Below are 19642 nucleotides of genomic sequence, written 5' to 3'. Positions count from 1 at the left end.
TATTTGTCACAGAATGGTGAGCCAATTTTAACACTCTGCAAAAATGCAGTTAGGTGTTGCATTATTCTTACTCAGAGCTATTTTTTTATGATTTTTTGATGGCTCTGTGTTAACTTAACATAAACACTTATTTTCTGAAGTTTAGGAAACTTACCTTCAATTTGCCAAGTAACATTCTCTAAACTAAAAGATGTGCACATCCTTGATAGAGAGGAACGTTGGTTCGAGAGGACTAAAAGAAACCGTCGGGGCGAAGGCCTCCATGTCCAACTGTCACCCTCTAACAATGCTGTTAATGTGAGGATCACTCAGCCCTCTGTGAATAGCAAGCAGCCATCAGGACCCGAACGATCGGCTGTTAGGCTGATGGTCTGTCTTTTGCATCTGAACAACTAGTTTTAAGTGTCACAACCAACTGGTTAATTCACGATGCAAAGCTGCTGCTGATAAGACTGAGTTTCCCAGCAGCTCCTCAGACTGAAGAAGTCTTTTGGATAAAAGACAAAACGTTTCAACAAAGAACCCTTCCAGAGGACTTGACTCAACCTTGTTAGATTTATTGAGCATGCATCAGGAAAATTCATGTCTTTTTTATCCTTAATAAAAAATAGTAGTTACAATGAGATGGAAACTTAGCTCAAATCGGTCACATAATCAAGAATCTGGCAACAAATAACATTGATATCAGGCTATTCAAATAACTTTAAAAATACAGCTAGTAGAACCTTTCATGTATAAAGTTATATTAATTTTCTAGCATCTCATTTAAAGCAGAGCTAAAGTCATCACCAGCACAGGACACTTAAGACTCTTAACATGGGAGTTTTGGATCAAGGCCCAGCTGTTGCACCAAAAACACCTCTCAGCCCCTCATTCCAACTAAAGCGGAGCGAACGGTGCAACAACAGCCAAGTCAGAGAAGTCAGGCTGCTTCAAACAGGCCGGGCTGGTTGGTTTGGGTCCAGGTTCATTGTCCACGCAACATTACATCCAAAACCAAAATCTGTCAGGGTCAATAAATGAAGTCAGGGAATGTCTTGACTTTATGACAACCCAATGTTTTGGTTTCTCTGTTATGTCAGCCATCTTAATCTATCTAATATAGATTTTATGTTCTAAGAAAAGATTTGACAAGGAATATTTAATAGAACAGAATCCAGAGTTAAAGTTGAATTCAGTTTAAAGCATCATTTTTAAAAATAAAGTTTATAAAGGGGTTCCAGTTTTTGAGATGCTTTTGTCTCCACCCAAACACTGTGTCCACCACTGTTTTGTCTCCTTGGTAAACAAAACATGAGTCTATTCAGTCGAGAGAAGATTCTTTCTGGCCTTTAACTCCGTCCTGACACCTCCTCTCAGCCAGAGCCAAAACACCAACTGAAAGTTTGGGGAGTAGAACTGAAGCTGACTCGTCACCTGCGTGTATTTTCCCCCCGTAACCTCGACATGTGTGGCGGCTGCGCTCTCTCTGCAGGGTGCAGAGTGCGGGGGCAGCTGGGAGAAGGAGGATCTGTTGTGCTGAAAGCGTTCGGACGCCATCGGGGTCGGGAATGAGCAGCTGTCCCGTTTCAGAGATTCCACTTCCTCTCGTGCAACAAACTGAGTCTTGTGCTCAAACACAGCCATCCCCTCTATGAGAGCCTTCAATAAAACACTGAGGGGGTTTTCTCCTTTGTGCGCGAAAACTGTGACTCGACACAACTGATGGGACGTTCTCTGAAAGATGACACCACTGACTATTCTCTCATTTTTATTATCACATTAAAATGCTGTTTCAGGAGAAAAAACATGCAACATCTTTTGCAAAATAAAATTTAAAACAATCTTGTAATATCTGGCATAAATAACACCTTTTTTATAATCACGTCTCATGGGAATCCGAGGAGGCCCAGCTGTTTTCTGTCAACAATCAGAGCGCCAGGTTGAACTTTAACCTGCTTCGCACCAGTTGTGCTGCAGAACAGCCACATCTCCAACAGCTGCAGGGCTCCAGCAGCATTCAGCTACAGATCTGTCATGGACTCAAGAGCTCCTTTATAGGCTCAGACTTTTAGCAGGAAAAACACTCCCAGTTAATCCATGAGAATAAATAAGAAGTGATGTGCAAACCCTTCTGAAAACAAACGTAGCTCTTACTTCTATCAAGCAAAGAAGAAGAAAAATGTCTTTTCTGGGCTAAAGCTCGTTTAAAATGAACTGCAGCAAAGAGGAGAACTGATCTGAGGTCAGATGAATCAAAATCTGAAATTCGTTTTGGAAACACAGATGCTACATTGTTCATACTAAAGAGGAGAGGGACCATCCAGCCTGTTACCAGTACACAGCTCCAAAGACTGCCTCTCTGATGGTATGGGGGTGCATTAGTGCCTCTGTCATGGGCAGCTTATACATCAAGAACAACGCCATCAATGCAGAGAAATATAAACAGGTTTTAGAACAACATCTGCTCCCATTCAGCAAAGAAGAGCCAGGACTGTTGAACAGGTGGAATCCTCCATCCGACCACATCCCCCACAGAAAACCTGCAGAACTGATAAGTGGAACAAATGTCCTGTTTTCTGTTGGTACAAGCCCCACATCACCTTCAAACATCAAGCAAAGGAGACTGACCTGGGTGATTAAAGTGCTGTTTGACTCTTTTAAGAGGAACAAAGGAAAGGCAGCGGGACATGCTCCGCTTTGCACCCAGTTTTTGATCCAGACTGTTTGAATGCAGGTGTGCCTGCTCTTTATCTGTATTCACAACCTAAAGTCATTAAAACAGCTTCAAAAGCAGAATGTCAAAGAAAAGCAGTTATGTCTTCAGAACAAACAGCAGGTAGAACCCACAAAGGATTACCACTAAGTTTGACCTAATCTTAAAAAGTAGAGCAAACAGATACATTTGTCTGGGTTTATTTTATAAACTTTATCTTTTTAGTATTAAGAATATTTTTTCCAACTTTACATATTTAACCATTATAGCTCCAATAAATGAGCTTTTAAAGCACAAATCCAGCAGCTGTAAAGTTCACAGAAAAATATTTTTTATGAAGGACTTTATTTTGGTGTGAAGTATTCTCCATCCTGCAGGTGCTGATGTTTTCCTTGTGTGTTTCAGAACGACGGTTTGCCTTTGGGAGATAAGTGCTGGATCAATTATTGTGCTGGATTAATTATTAACTTGTTCTTTTTATGGCTGAGGTTAAAAGTGAGCAACTGTCTCACCTCACGTGATGTTTTGTTGTTTTGGTTTGGCTTCTTAAGCCAATAGAGAAGGTTGACAATACTTTTAAAAGCAAAGTCCTGCAGTGATTGGACAGTTTATCAGCTGTATATTCTGTTAGCTTCAAAAGTCTTTAATGAAAGTTTTAGGAATATGACTGATGACAGATGGAAAATGTAAACTTAGTTTCAATGTTCAGGGAAAATTTAGAATCAGATCAAAAATTTAAATTGTTCAATTTCACATTAGGTGTTCAGTGAGAAACTGGTCTGGGAAACTCAGCCACCAGGAAGTTCATAAACGCAAACTGACCGTGACCGTTTGCCAGCGTGCAGCAGGAACCAATCACCTCGCAGCGCTTTCACAGAGAAACCAATCAGCTGGAGAGTTTTAGATTTGAAAGACCAGACTCACAGCCACAGAGGGTTTGTGGGAACAGATTATTTTGCCGTGTTGACTTATAGAAAACGCCTGGGAAAGCCCAACAATGTCAGAGCAAATTCAAACAGGCAACAAAACACGACTGAAGTGAAGAACAAACACACACACACCGACTGACACAATCACATACGGTGAAGTGTTTGCACGATAAGATCAGATGCATGGACTTCCTTTATAGCATTCCGTTACACAACTACACACACATCAATATCAAAATGCTCATTATAAAATGTGAAACCCTTAAAAAGCATCTAATCTATTAAATATTCAAGAAGCTAATCTTACAAACCGGCACATGTTGGCCGTCCTCATGAACAAACCAAGAGACTGCAAAGACACAACTGTCTTTATGCACAAAACAAAGAAAAGAAAACAGATTTATTAGCTCTTTGCATCTCAAAATGTAAGTTTGGCTTCTTTGCTAAATGAACCTTAGAAGATGCCTGCTTCTGTGTTCATGTTTTGTTTCAGAGCCCAACATTTGGAGCAGGCAGAGTGATTTACAAAGGCTTGCATTTTACTAATAATTACAAAGAAGAGTAAATGTCCAGTAATTCTGATTATCTGCATCAAAATTAATGGTGAACCAAGTTATTTTGTTGTCGTCTAAAAAAGGTTCAAGCCTGGCTAAAACCCCCACAGATCAGCATCGTTTACATCCTTTAAGATGTTAAGTAGTTTATGTTTTAGTCTCTTTTCTTTAAATGCATTTCCTTTTTATCTATTTATATAAAAATTATACACATTTTAAAAGAAAGGTATTACATTCTTTTTATATTTAACCTTTATTTTTACAAACTTCATTTCATTAACTTTTGAGTTGACTTTCAAACTAAGTGTAGTCAGGTGAAATATTTAAATTTGAATTAAATTAACGTGAGTAAAAATCCACAGCAGCAGCAGCTCGCTGAGCGGTGAATACACATCGTCTGTCAAAATAACTGCTGCCTTCACTTCGGCTCTTCTTTATTGAATTTCCAGACTTTAATGCACCTTAATTAGATGTTCCATAGTTCCTAACCACCCAGCTCTGAGCAGCGCCACGTATTACTCTACCCTGAAAGCAAGAGTCAGCTGAGGCCTGAAATTCATTTCTTCAGAGCCTAAAGAAAGGTTTTCCTTTTAAAAGTGAATGAAATGAAGGTGTTGAGTAAAGATCTGTGTATTAAAGCAGAGGAAGAGGACAAGGACACCTATCAGTTGGATTGTTTTTATTAGCTTCAGTTTCCTGATGCAGAAGAGCACAAAGAAAACATTTATCCCTCATGTGCTTATAAGAAACACCAACTAAACAGAATTCCTGCTTTTCTGCAGAATGTGTAACACAACATGCCTAAATAAAAACCACGTGTGTGGCAGAAGTTCTGATCTACTTTTTTTTTATAATTTAATTTATGTTTTTTAGTAAAACATGCTGTAGGCCCATGTGAGCTTATTTCTGATGCAGACACTACCTCTGTAAAGCTGCTTTAATATCAAGAGGTGTTTAAACGTGTTATTAAAAGGATTTTGGTTTGAGGAAATACAGTAAACATCTGAAATATTATGGTATAAAACCATTAAATCCTCTGTTGGCATTCCCAGGGTGTGTCGGGTGTGTTAGGCTGAATTATGGGAGAGAACCTGCAGCTATAAACATGTATGCTTTATGAATGGATACAGAGAAACTGTGACTGAGTGCAGCTGCAAAACACAAACGAGTTCACAGCAGCCAATCAGAAGCTGCGAGGAGTCACCGACTCAACTGACTTTAAAATGAGGATTATTTGGTTTTTATGGGCTGACTGCTAATCTGACTGCTGGCTTCATTTCAAGTCCAACAATCTCTGAATGAGGCAGTTTTATGAGGTATTTACAGAACAACTGCACGTTTACATGCAAACAAATAAGACTCATAATGACTCATGAGCCAAAAGAGTTCCTGCTGACTTCAAACTTGACTTGTTTCACTGCCACTGTTGTTATTTAGATGCATTTGTAAAGTTTACACTTCCTAACATGTGTTCATAAACACAAACTCGAGTCAAAAGTTGAGAAAGGTGCTTAAGGCACATCCCAAACCACCAACCAGCACTCTGCTGCTTGCATCTCAAAGCTTTGCAAAACGTAATACAACAAAACCCTCGCACATTTAAGGAACTGTTGTAAAAGTAGTTTACATCTGCAGGTTAATGAAGTTATTCCCAATATATTATCTGATATAAAAAGACTTATTCCTGAGTTTCTGTGATCAAATTAATGGATGGATGGGATTTTTTGTCCAAACTAAAGCAACCTAAGGACATCACAGCTCAGCAGACTGTTTTTCACTGTTTTTAACCAAATCCTCCCAAACAAACTGGTAATTATTCTTAACTTGAGGCTAACATGAAACACACAAGTTACTAATTTTAAACAGTTTATGCCTTGTTTTGTAACTGATAACCAACATTATGCAAAATTAATTGATGATGCCAGCCAGAGGTATCTCAACACGTCAAACTGGCAATGCTCCAATGTGGTCCCAATTTACATTTATCAAATCATGCTGAAAAAAAAAAAATTGGATAATTTGTGGTGTAGTGATTGGATCAACAGAGACTTTATCCCAGGTGTTAACAGAGCAGTCTAAGTACACCTCAGCGTCTGATTTATGACTCAGAAAATGTCTAATAGCTTCAGTTTAATCCCTCCAAACTAACTTTAATGACAAAAATATGCATGAAAAGAGGGTCAGATTTCAGAGCAGGAAACAAATAGTTCACTACATGAAGTATATAATAAAACCCTGCTTTAGCAAACTCCTGGAGACAAAAGAAGTGGAACAAAAAACAGCAGTAATATCTGCCTGCCACGAGGTTTACTGGAGAAACTAAAGAAATAAAACTCAGTTCAGTTTCTCACACTCAGACACCAGCTAGAACTGAACAAAAAAGGTAATTCACCCAGAGATTCCAGCTTCCACAAACCACAAGATCTACTTTTAACAAGCTCGCCTCCTCTTATTCTTTGCCTCTGTGCTTTATTTCACCACTGATCGCATCATCATGAGCTCAGATGTCCTGTGGTCAGAATATATTTAGACTCAACTTAGAGATGGTCAACATTTAGAAAGAGAGTTTGTGGTTTTATTTCTTCTTGAGTTGGTAAAAGGTCAGTTTATTTAGTCTTCTCAGCTACAACTTAACTGATGTTTCAATGAAAGTAAATTCTGAATAAATAAACTCAGCCAGCAATAGAAGCTGCACCTCAATGTAAAGGAAGAAATGCATTTCAATGTATATAAACTTCTTTTTTCCTTACAAAATGTTGGGGTTTAGAGCATTACAGCAGAACTGGATTTGATCTAATGGCTAGTATTTTACTGTGGCTACAGAAGGCATAAAAAGGTAATAAATTAAAATGGGTTTTTAAATTAAAAAGGCACATTTCTTGTATCACAAATCACTGGCATTGGACCGCTCTGGTTAGAACTCTGTTGCCAAGCTGGAAAGAAAGTTTAAATGTCTACAGAAATAATTTTGTAGGACAGAAATGTTCTTACATTTTATTATAGTGCTCACATTGTCAGCAGTTTAATTTATTTTTTTTACTTGCCTGTAGACCGACCCTGTTTATCTCAGTATGTAGGTCTTATAATCAACATGCAGAAAATAAGAAAAGTTAGAATTGCCCTAAGATCACAGAAGAAAAAGCTACAGCTGTGGTTTCATAAATGGTGTCTAATTATTCTTGATCGAGAGCATGAAATATTCACTCACTGTGTCCAATTCGCACGAATCGTTGCCTCCAGCTTTTACCTCCATGTTGCATCTTGTTTGTAGCCTTATGCTCTGACTTTGTGAAGCGGATGCTCCACACAGATGCAGAACATGGCAGATACCGTCACAAACATGCAAATGCATAAATAAAAGCAATCTGCCTTACAGAGAGCTGTGGGTGTGGGTTAATCACAAACAGTGAACCGAACCATTATGGAAGACGGATCCTAAATCCTTGCAGCCCAACAAAGCTCCCCATTCAACATACTTTTCAGAAATGCCAAATGATTCGAAGTAACACAGTTCGGTTGTGTTAACTGATTTCTGCCAGAGTACGTCATAAAGCTGGGGTCGCACTGGGATTCGAGTCTGAATAAAAACTGTATTCATACAACTTGATGAGCCCCAAATCAAGCAAACATATCAACTAATGACAACAAACAGACAACTGACCCAAAAACAATAAATGTATTAGACATTATACCCAATCATTTTCCCTCCAATTCCCCCCCTTCATGTAAGTAACCAAAACATCTCTGTGAGCCAGGCAATCTATGATCCTAATGAGCCTCAGTAGGGAGGGGGTTGAGCTTAATCTGCATGTGATTTTAACTGTATAACCGGAGCGTCTCATGCAGTTTAAAGCTTGGATCTCCACACCCTCCAGTTTGGATCTGAACAAGCTCCCTGGGATGGGAGAAGAATGGTCTTCTACTAGACAATAGTTGCTTTGTTTTTAAACTTTTAGGTTTTGCACGTCAGGAAAGGATTAAATGAGTCAATAAGTTTATTTGCAACCTTAGACAGCAGTCTGAATAAATATATAACATCTCTAGTAAATAGAGCCTTTGAGATTTTGTTGAAATTATACTGTACTGTCATAACTTTGTCTACAGATTCTGGCAAAAAAACTGTGCTAGATATTTTTGGAAACAGAAATAAAAACCAGCTGCTATAACCCTAAATAGATGTAAAACTGTTTTTAGTTGAGGACTAACGGCTTTAAGCTTTTGAGCTTTGACAAAGATTATCTCTCTCTTCCACAAGCACTTAAACAACAGATGAAAACAGAAGCCAACAGCTGCTAACAATGCAGAACACCTGGTAGAAATGAATTATTAACAAAGGGATTGTCAGGAGGGGTCAGGAGTCACATCACAGAGGAGGTGTGAGCACAGGTGATGACTGGAGGCGCAACAGGAAGCAGCTGCTCATCGACGGGTCATCTTCTTCCTGTCAGCGATCCTGTTATCAACTGTTTGCACAACAACACATCAACGAGAAGCATTCACCGGCTGAGAAACTCCTGCTGACTTTGGGTGCAATCAATTAAAAGGTCAGCTCAACTAAATTACAAATAATGTTTTCTGAAAAACGTTCCCACGCTAAATTCCCCAAACCTTCAGGCACATGAAGGTTTGGGAGATGAAGCTCCATCTTCTCTTCAGCTGCTTTCGGATAATTAAAAGGCATGTCGCTGTGGATCTGCAGAGCAGCTGCAGGGTGGATCCATGTGAGCTCGCAGCTGACTCGGGAGAGACTTGGAAACCAAGTTGGTTGGAAGACGATCAAACCACAGAGGAAAAACATAAGCAGACTCGTTTCATGAGCTGAGAAGAAGAAACAGCCTCAAACTGAAGAGGAGAGCAGAAAAAGAGCTGTGATGGTGACATGTTTGTCACCAACATGTGGAAGTGATGTAACACTGACGGGTTTACATGGTAAATTTGTCAGAGCTGCTTATTGTTGTTGTCAGTTGTCAGGCTATCCTATAACTATTTTCCCCTTTAAACAGGCAATATCATTAATGTTTGAGTATTTCTATTTTAGATCCAGTGCTTGACCTGGTAAAGTCTGCACATAAGTTAAGCTAGGTGGCCAACTCATTGTGTATCAGTGCAGGGAACTTGGAGATTCGATTTAGCCAATTTAAATTAAATGTATCATGACAAAATGTCCAAACTGCACCATTATTTTAAAACATAGTCAACATTTCTACAAACCAAAACCAAACAAGTACATCTGATCTGTCCTGTTGTGTTTCATTATGGAGGCAAACCTACCCATCTGAAGCAAAGTCTAATGCATGTTGGTTTAGCCTGAGAGTTACTGCTGCTATTTGGAAATTAGCTGATAACTGTGAGCATTTTTCAATTTAAAATGCTGAACATTTGCCAAAAAAACCCAGGCATATTTAAATCAAGATGAGCCGTCTACACCAAACCAGGCAGAAATTGAAAATCAGAGCTCATCTCAAAGCAGCAGGAACATTTTACTTCCTCACCTCTCTTCTGCAGGTGATCCCGTCCAACGGGTAATTTAAAGACACCAGGTCCGACAGTCACACCCCACCTCTACACTCACATGTTGAGCTCAATCCAAAGGGAACAAAGCATTGAAGCATTTCAGAGTGACAGAACCTCTGAAGATATCACTTTCAGGTTGCCTCTCTGCAAAACCCCAACGAGCTTTCGCAACTTTTTAAATTTTCTTTGAGTATAATCCCTCCTTCTGATAGTTGCACAATCATCCATAGATACGCTCAGGGCCATTTATTTGTCTCAACATGTTTGACTCAAGTGTTTCTGGATGAATCTGAAGGGTTTGGTGACTAAACCTGGCTGACTCAACGGGTTGTGTGAAGTTTTACTACTACACCAACACAACGGATAGCAATGTTTTAATAAACGAGATAATCCACAACCTGACAAAATTTCAACCATCAAGCAATTAGTGAGAATCTTATAGTGTGAAACTAAAGAACATTTCTCAGGTTTACTCTCACCTAATCATTTAGTGACCTGCAAGGGTTGTTTGTGCAATGTGTGTTGATTGGTCGAGCAAACTCAACACTTCCCTCCTGAGACACCCTGGAGGCAGGCAGAGGAGTTGGACTCCAGCAAAGAGGAAATCGCTCCAGTTTAGACTCACTTTCCGGTGGTGAGGTGTCTGGAAAAGTCAAAAGGAGCCTGACAACTTGTCACATCCCTCACCACATTTCCTGCCCCCAAAAAAGGCCAGGTGTGCAGCCACCTCTTTCAGAACATGTGGACAATTCATCTCCATCTGAGCTGTTCCGGATGGACTTTGACTGGGGTTAAAACACGGTGTGCCAACACTAACAAAAATGAAGCAAAAAAATAATGTTGAATGCAAGAATTTCAAATGGTCTGAGCTCACAGAGACTGAAATGTATCAGTACATTAGATCACACTGTACATGGGATTCTGCAGCTGCCAAAGGTCAGAGATCTTTGTGTATTTATGCTGTGTTTTTGCAAGTTATGCACAATGTGCATTTTATTTTTGTTTTTGTTACAGTGCACCTTAAAAACTAAGCTATGAACAAACTCAAAATTACTTTTCTATGGTTTGAAAAGACTGCAATTTTTTTTCTGTTGACTATTTTGAAGGATGCAGCTTTTACATTTCTAAATTCAGAAAAAAATGTGTAAAAACAAAAAAAGAATTTTAATTTTTATGTTTTTTTTGCACTTTTTATCTATTTATTTACTTTCTATGGATTTATTACATACATATTAGTAAAATTTGGGATATAATGGTTATATAGCAAGATGAAAAAAGGATCTACAGCATGTAAAAAAAGTTCTGGCAAACTTGTTCTATGGTAGGTCTTAAAGGTACTGAAAAAACTGACAGGCAAGAAAAAAGAAACTGACTGTTTAAAAGAAAGTAGTAAATATATTAGTCAAAGTCATATTCAGGCCTCTGTAATAAAAGCTCTGTCATCTCACGTCAACCAGGAGCAAATATCCCTGAGATATTTACTCATCCAAGCTCCCTGATAAAATCCTGACGACAGCATGCTTTTGTTTCTGAACTTCCTGAGCAATTTGAGTCACTGTATCCAATTCAATAGTTCCATTATTTTGTTCTGGTAACTCGCAGAGATAACCAACTCTCGATTCACAGCTTACATAATGTTTTCATTAGAATGATTATGACTAACCCATGTTTTCAGCGCTTGGTCATTTCAGAATAATGGCAGCATCAGACAAAGGTTTAACACTCTTTGAGAATCAGGATGTGACACATTAATGAGCCTACGATCATGTAAAACTATGTTTATTGCTTGTTGACACATTAGAAAACAAGCTCCGAGCGTGAGAGCAAACAACTCTTGAATAAACATGAACATGGATTGGACTCGTGCAGACGAAGCTAACCAAACTATAATTACAGGCTGAGTACCATCAAACAGACAATGAGCAACGAATTAGAGAAAAGAAATGTTAAAATGTGCCTTTAGGGGCTTATGTAGAAATGCTGGATGCTTTAACTTCCCCTGAATATTTGATGGAGGTCGGTGAGTTTGAGTGGAGGCTGATTGAGAGAACAGGTGTTTTGCATTGAAAACTTTGACTTCACTGTTTTGAAAGAAGCCGTTAGGATGAACATGTGGGCTTTTGTGCTCATCATCCAAATGCATAAAAAACAGCAGACATACTGCTCAATTGTTTCCAACACAATTTACTGTGTCAAACACTGAAGATTAGACACAGACAGTATATATCCCTCTGTACTCTTTACTTATTAACAATGCTCAATCAGCAATCACACTGGAATAAAAAAATCATTTATTTACCAATATTCTCAGTCACCTTTTCAGTTTGTAGTCCAACAAACTGGGTTGAAACATAAATTGGGGGCTTGTCCGGGATTTGAACCCAAACTCCACCTAAAACTACACATAAAGACAATCAATATGTGACTTTTTATTTTATTTCCGTTTCATTTTCCTCAGTGTTTCTTCATGCGTTCACAAGCACTTTTGCTCAGATTTCTGGTAAGGTTGAGGAGAAGATTCATATCAGTTTCATTAAAATAAATCACCTTATTTCAGCATGTAATAGTTTGTTTTGATGCATCTGCTGCAGTTGATTTGCAGTTTGCTTGCAGATATTTCCATTATCTTTTTCATCTTTGGTATCACCAATCTAATCACGCGTTCCTTTGTCTGATTAGAACAATATTAAGAACATTTTAACAAACATGGAGAAATAAATTGGATGAAAGCAATTCAAAATGACAGCAAACTAAACAGTAGGGAGAAGTTAAAGATGTGACTGTAGTTATTGATTTGCCTTGTCGTGTTAGAAAGCAAACTATCATAAAAACAGGAAAAAAAAAGCAAATTACAATAAATTGCTTGATTTGTTGCCTAAGAGTCCAACAAACAAACTTCCCACATTTTGCGTCTGAGTTCTGCCTCTGATAAAGTAAAAGAAAAACTTTTTCATGCTGATGGTTTTGCTGATTCAAGACTCGGTGCAGTCACCTGCAGACTCCCATCTTTTCAACATTCAGTTTTCTTTCAGTTCTGATTATCATTTAGTGCCAGCACCTGGAGGCTGGCCCTGCTCCAAACGACTGAGGAGATGCTTCAGGTTTCCTGTTTCAAGGCAGCCACATGAAATGAATGAGAGGTAAAAAATAAAAAGGCTGAGACTCTTCTTACTGTCCGACTGGAATATAAACACACTTATCCTGAGGAAAAGAGACAAACGTGTTCAAAAGAGATTTCCTTTAGATGCAAATGGCTTTGAAGTGAAGAAATTCTAACTTTTCGTTCCTGTCTAGACTCAAAGTTTTTGCTAATCGCCTTCCTGATTTTCAGTGGGAAGATTTTTATCCGTGCAGAAACCACTTTGATTCATTCACTCAAAGAACACGTTAAAAATGTTCAGGATTTATAAATCGCTCTTAAAAGAGAATGGAAAAGGTGCTTCATTTTAAAGAAACGTAGAAGTTGTCCAGGACAGGATTCAGCAAATTGCAGTATTGAGAAAGGCATCAGCAGCACACAACATAAATGCAGTTTCAGAAGAAAATAACTGATCTGGTACATGTTTTCCAACCAGGCTGCTTTGGTTTGCAGAACAAAGAGCAGGAATCCCACAAACCGAGCTGTAATCTCAGCGGTGCTTGCAGTGCAGCTTCCTCGTTTTGTCCTCACCGATTCATACAGGCAGCATCCACACAAAAAAACAAATAGGGACCATTCATGGTCCGACATCTTTCCATCAACCTCCATGGCCCAAAGAGCATTATGAGTTTTAGTTTTGTTAATAAAAAACAGATCTACCTTTTTGCTCATTAAAGTGACATTTACCTTATTTTATGTTATATTTGTGCAGTTTCCCAAACCTACTACTTCTGCTAATTAAAAAAGAAAGTTGTAATTACATCTTTAAAAGGTTTAGATACTGATCGAATTCTGATCTATATTTTTGACCTGCTGCAATACAAAAAAATATCTCATGAACAACTAAACTAATTTTAATGAAACTGGCATAAAGTAACCATAGGATGTACCTTAACTAATGGAGTCAACCTGGTTTGGCTGCAAGCAAAATATCTCATGAACCATTGGACGAATTTTAATGAAACCTTTGGTAAATAAACACGGGTTGTACATCTGCACATGATTTACTTTTGGAGTCATTTTAATTCAAAATGGCCAACAGAGGTAGCAGTCATTAGCCAACACAAAAATGGATGCATCTTGCTCAGTTTTACAGACATTGAGCTAAACTCTGATGTTGGTAGTAGCTGAGGTTTCTTTACATCATATACAATTAATGCATCAGATTGAGCATATCACTATTTTCTAAGATTTGAACAAAACATCTACAACTTATGTGCAATATTTCTCTAAAACTCTGGCATGAAAGGTGGCAGGTGACATGCATTCCTTCAAGAATTGTTATGCTTTTATTTTTTTCTATTTTATCTCCTTTCTTGTTCTTGAGGTATTCAGATCACTTCTGTTAAATGTAATCATGATGAACTCGAAAGACAAATTGTGATTTTTTTTTTCATTCTAGCTGATTGAACCTTAAGCTCTAAAAATAATAATATCATGGAATTTCTGAGTGAGAGTATTTAAGCACCACCTCCATCCTTTGGTTAATGTGTTTTCAACTCTTGGACAAGCCAGCAACTTTCCTTGTTGAGTCACTTGGTACAAAAACTGAACTGTGGTGAAAACAAAGCAGAAAGTAGAGGGTGGTAAAAATCAGGATCTTAAGCTCCACAGTAACATTACCAATGAGCTGGAGTTAAAGCATAAATTATTTACTATAAACTCTAAATGCATGTGGGAACTATAGTTTTCTTACAGTTTGAATCACAACCACTGTAATTCCTGTGTTCAGGCTCATTGTCTTTGCTGCATTTAGAACAAAATAAAAATCACCGCAATTTGTGAGTTAGAAAAAATACTTTCCTGGCTGGTAGGTTGGGTCAGGATGTGGGCTTTACGGTTACAAAGCATTAATTTAGAGGTGGTCCAACATTAAAACCCATTTGCAACTCACTGTGGAAGCTGATTAATGTTGCCTGCAAGAAGTTTGACCCACAAAACGTCTCACGCAATTAATACAAACACAAAAAATAGCTAAACCACCATTGCTGTGTTTATCCCATCACAGCGACTCAACATCAACTGCCTTTTTGAAATAATTTCTTTCTGCTAAAAACCATTCACTTTATACTTTCCAGATTTCTCAAAGCCACAGCAGACCACAGAAAACTAAGTTCTTGATTAAATAAAGGCATTCTGTTGTCCCGTCCGAGGGCGTTTAGTGAAAGTAGAATGGATGTTTGTGCAGTTTTTATTTTCCTTCAAAATTTAAAAAATGGGCTGTTGTGACATTCAACCACATGTAAGAATCAAATGCCAAATTGTAAAACATAAATAAAAGGTCAAATGACATCAAAATTAATGCACGGTTCAGGGTTTTAAATGTCCTGACCGTGACTCATACATTTGTAAAAGAAACAGGAAGCAAATGAGCCAAATAAAACTCATGTGAGGCAAGGAATTCCAGATTCTGAAGTTTGCAGAAACACTTGAACTTTCTGCAGCTTAAGGTCAACATTGACCTGATGTTCAGCTAACTGGGCTTGGACCTTTTTCCGCCACTAAAGACCACGCAGGCCATAAAAAAAGAAGGAAATGACCAAACTTCTTCAAAAAAAGCCCACCTGACCTACTTTCTCCTGCTGTGTGTCCGTGCATATGGAACTGTGTTTCAGCAGGAGAGTCATTCGTGCATGTTTTCTATTGTTTGTACTAGTGTGTGAAACTGAGACTGGCCAAAAAGGGGGAAAAAAAGCACTAAATGGGTTTTCGAAAGGCTGTTCCTGCAGGATAAGTCAGCAGGAGCAGAAGTGTGTGTTGGTGTGTGTTACAGGCTGGCAGCTGAGGCCAAAGGTACCATGTGTTGCCCAGCTGTGTTCGCCTGGCAGGGGTTGGTAGAACGGGGAACGGTGGGAATATAAACACTGTCTTCCTCTTTTCTTCACAGACAAACAAAGATCCTTGTTGTACAAAATGGAGAACTTTTTTATCTTCAGAAACACACAGCAAGGCTCCACATATTAAAGCTGTAGCTCACTGCGACCTGAAAACATCAGTAGACAAAATTTACTTCAGCTCCAAATTAAAAGCTTTTATTGTGAAGGAGAAAAGTCAGAGATACTTTCTACTGGGAGCCAAGTTTAAATCTAAAGCCTTATTTAAAACAACAACCTTACAGATGTCTGTTTAATAGACTATAGATGAATCCCATTTCACACCCTTGGCCATACCCCTGAGATTCACACGTTCACACCAAAGTCTGGGGTCATCTCAGTTCGTTTTGTAGGACGGGGGAGGCAAAAATGGTGGTCTCTACCCAATCCTACAAATCAAGATTTTCCACAGACACACTTTAAACAATGTTTACAGACAATAACAACAAAGGGTAAGAACGATAGCAGTAAACTAAGATAAAAAATGAAAGCTTTTAAACAAAAGACATCAGTGATGGTGATAAAACAAAGATTTATGATCACAATGCAGTCACAACAGCTGTACTGATAAAACCAATTTGGAGCCATGACCAAAGATATCTTCACAACCTTCTTCTGTTGGATAAGTTTCATCTGATGTGGGTCAAAATTTTAAACCTAGTTTTAGAACAGAAAAAAGGCAGATTATGTCTGCAGGTCAATGATTCTAAGACACACTTCAACTCTCAGAGCTTTTAACGCCTTCTAATGACTTTATGGCTTTTTTGGAAAACTTTCAGGTCACTGAGTGCAGCTCCAGGGAAAATCTATGGTTCTGATGGCTTGGCTCAGGCAGAACTGGGTAAGTGGTGAGGCGAGGGAGGAATTAGAGGAAAATTACTCTGCAGTGAGGGTGTGAACAAATTCTAAGGTTGGGTTTTATCACCATCATCCGAAGTGTTAAAATCAAAGCAATTCACACAGTTTTAATCAGCAAAAATGTTTTTGAAGCTTAATTTAACAGTCAACCCATTCTTCAACAAGATAATTAACAATGGCTTCACAAAAACAAGAGTTTGCTTTTCTAAACAGGAATAGAAGCTGTTTTTTAGGTTCAAATACTTGTAAAACACATTTAGTTTGATGAAATCTGAATGAGCTGCTCAAAAATAATGAGAGTAGGGGAAAAAAGTCCTAAAATAAAAGCTTTTAGAGCTTTAATTCAGGAATAATTTGAAATCAAATAAAGCTGTAGATAAAGAATTAACCTCCTGAAATAAATATTTTATCCAAGCATTAACATTCCTCATATCTGATGTCAAACCAGACAAGCACCAACTAAATGAGCGTTAATGATCAACATGGCTTTAAATTAAATTAAACCTGCATGCTATCAAAACAATGTTATATCTGATGTCACTGCAAAGGAAAAATGACTTCCAATAAACAAAAATACTACACTTCCTGGCTTTTTTATTTTCCTCTCTGTGTGGTTCAGCATCTCAACCACCTTTATCTAAATCAGATGCAGATATCTCATGTAGTGAGGGTCCATCTGATTGGCCAAAGCAGAGATAATGGAAATATGATGATGTGTCATTTAATTAAATTGTGCACATTGATATCGCAAAGAAAAATAATATTGTGCAGCCCTAAATCAAACCAGTGCAATGTCTCTAAATATCAGTCTGTTCATTCAAAATGATGCAAAAGGAAATGGTGTAAATATCCTCAGCAAGTTCAGCCTTCAAATCCCAATTGAAAGGTTTTTAAAAAAGATTAGTTTTTGTCTTAAACCAGAATAATACTCATTTATTGCACACATTACAATTTCTGTTTTTTCATTACAAGAGTAAAAAGAGCAACTCACTAAATCAAAAGTACTAAAACTAAAGAATTTTCATTATATCAGATGATTTAAAGCTTTTAAATCATGATTAATCTGGACTGGTTTGTCTGCTGATGCTTCCACATTAAAAGGAGAGTTTCTAGTTTAACCATTAATCAGAATGGTTAAGAGTACCAAACATCAGATGACTGAAAGAAAAAGAACAATCTAAACAAACTACTCTAGTTGAGAATCTGTAAACGTGCTAAAACTCTACAAACTTTAGGAATCAGAGAACATGATGTCTGATGGTTCGGTTGCCTTTTAGGCTCTGATGCTGCAAAGAAAAAACAAAACTGAACCACCAGAACTGAGATCCTTAATGACCCAACTTCCAGCCTTTCCTAAAAGTGCAAATAAAATATGGAGTAATGAACCATTAAGCACTTTGATTTTTCCTCTGAGGAGAGGAGAGTGCAGACTCTCCAGACTCTCTCAGGCTAACAGCGTCGCATGAGAAAGAGATAATTAGTATAAATGGCTGTTTGGGGTTTTTTGGGTTGTGTCTTGCCGGCACTTGTGTTGTGTTGTGTTTAGTTGTGTGTGTGTGTGTGTGTGTACACGGGGGTTTCCAGGAAGCTGCTTTCAACACAAATCTGATAAACCTCCTCCAATGTCCCACTAAGATCTGATCAAAAACAGAAGTGAATATCAAGGACGTCCAGAACAATAACCAACATCCTTCTGAAGATTTATAAACAGGATTTTATTATCAGTGTCTCTTACATTTTAAAACACCGGCCCAGTGTTCAGGTTCTGGTCTTTACCACAAATAAATAAATCCACAGAATCCTAGATAAGATTTAAAGACTTTTCTTGAATGTGTTTCAGCAAAAAGATTGTTAAAAAGCTTTGATTTCTGATAATATGAAGCGCTGAACAAAAGTATTATTAAATAAAGTGAATTTACTGAAGTTATTCCAAGGTGAGCCCAAAAATATTAAATGTTTTTTAGCAAACTTGTGAAACGTGCTTTCCCTGCCACAAAAAAAAGACAGAAGAGGGTTGAGGGTTGTGTAGGTTGTAATTATTTGTCATTTTCTGAATAAAAACATCCTGATGAATGAAAGCAGCATCCATTGAAGGAATGGACATCACCCGCCGCCTTGAATGCCAAAGTTTCTAACAAAGATGTTGAGCAATTTCAACAACTGGAAAAATTATGTTATGATAAACCTGAACTAAATTACCACAAACAGAATCCAACTGAAAAGAAGTGCAACTTATTAGTTTTGTTTTTTAAAGCATCTTTCTGACGCCTCATCAGGTCTAATTTCAATGAAACATTTCAACCAACAGGGAACCTCGGCTCCACAGGACGCAGAGGGATTAATGTCAGCACAAATTCTTAGCCTAAAAGGGATTTTACTGATTTTTTTTGTTAAATATCACCTCAGCAGCTCTGCAGCTGTACGTCCACCCAACCAAGAAATGCCCTCTGACGCAGCAGCGTACAGTTTCCAGGCGTTTACCGGACGGGTGTACGTCAGGTTCACATGAAATCTGCAGGAGTGACAGATTTTAACATCACCTTAATGGAGTTTCTGTTTGTGGAACAACAATGAGGAGATAAACTGATGTGACAGGAAAGGTCATGAGCTGTTTCTAAATGTAGATATTTTATCTGTTAGCAAAATATTCCATGAACCACCAGATGAATTTTAATAAAACTCTTAGAAAGTAATTTCTTGAAGTAAATCTACAATTAACTTTGGAGTCAACCTGACTCAAAATGGCTACCACAGCTAATTGATCCTAGCAAGCACAAAAATGGTCATAACTCTGGCAGTTCTATAGATAATGTCCTAAAATCTGGTGTGGTAGTAGATGAGAGTCACCCCATCACATACTGAGAGAACTATGAGGTCTTTGTTTAAAACGTTGGCATGCAAGGTGCTGGACGATACGTATTTATTTCAGAAATGCTATTTTTTAATTAACAACAATCTATGGGATTGTGTAAGGGTGTAATGCATTGCACCACTGATTAGCTCCAAATCAAACACTGTAAAAAAGTATCTTAAAAGAGGAAAATGTGTCAGTAATTCTCTTGTCTTCAGCTGAGACAGAT

At 38.0% G+C, this 19642-nt stretch overlaps 1 protein-coding gene across 2 annotated transcripts in view; it reads right to left on the bottom strand.

The window, feature by feature from the left end:
* The window catches only part of myo10 (myosin X), an 89381-nt gene that overhangs the window by 62307 nt on the left and 7432 nt on the right, over positions 1–19642 (bottom strand). The window contains exon 1 of one of the 2 annotated variants that reach the window (XM_017433581.3): positions 9671–9862. The exons of the other annotated variant lie outside the window; for it this stretch is intronic. The gene's annotated coding sequence lies outside the window, so the exon portion shown is untranslated. Of the gene's footprint in view, positions 1–9670; positions 9863–19642 lie in introns of those variants that run through there. 2 annotated transcript variants of the gene reach the window in all.

Source organism: Kryptolebias marmoratus, linkage group LG20 (genome assembly GCF_001649575.2).
Source record: "Kryptolebias marmoratus isolate JLee-2015 linkage group LG20, ASM164957v2, whole genome shotgun sequence".
In the NCBI taxonomy this organism is placed as follows: Eukaryota; Metazoa; Chordata; class Actinopteri; order Cyprinodontiformes; family Rivulidae; genus Kryptolebias; species Kryptolebias marmoratus.
Note: the sequence above shows the minus strand (reverse complement) of the source record. Positions and strands in the feature narration are given on the sequence as shown.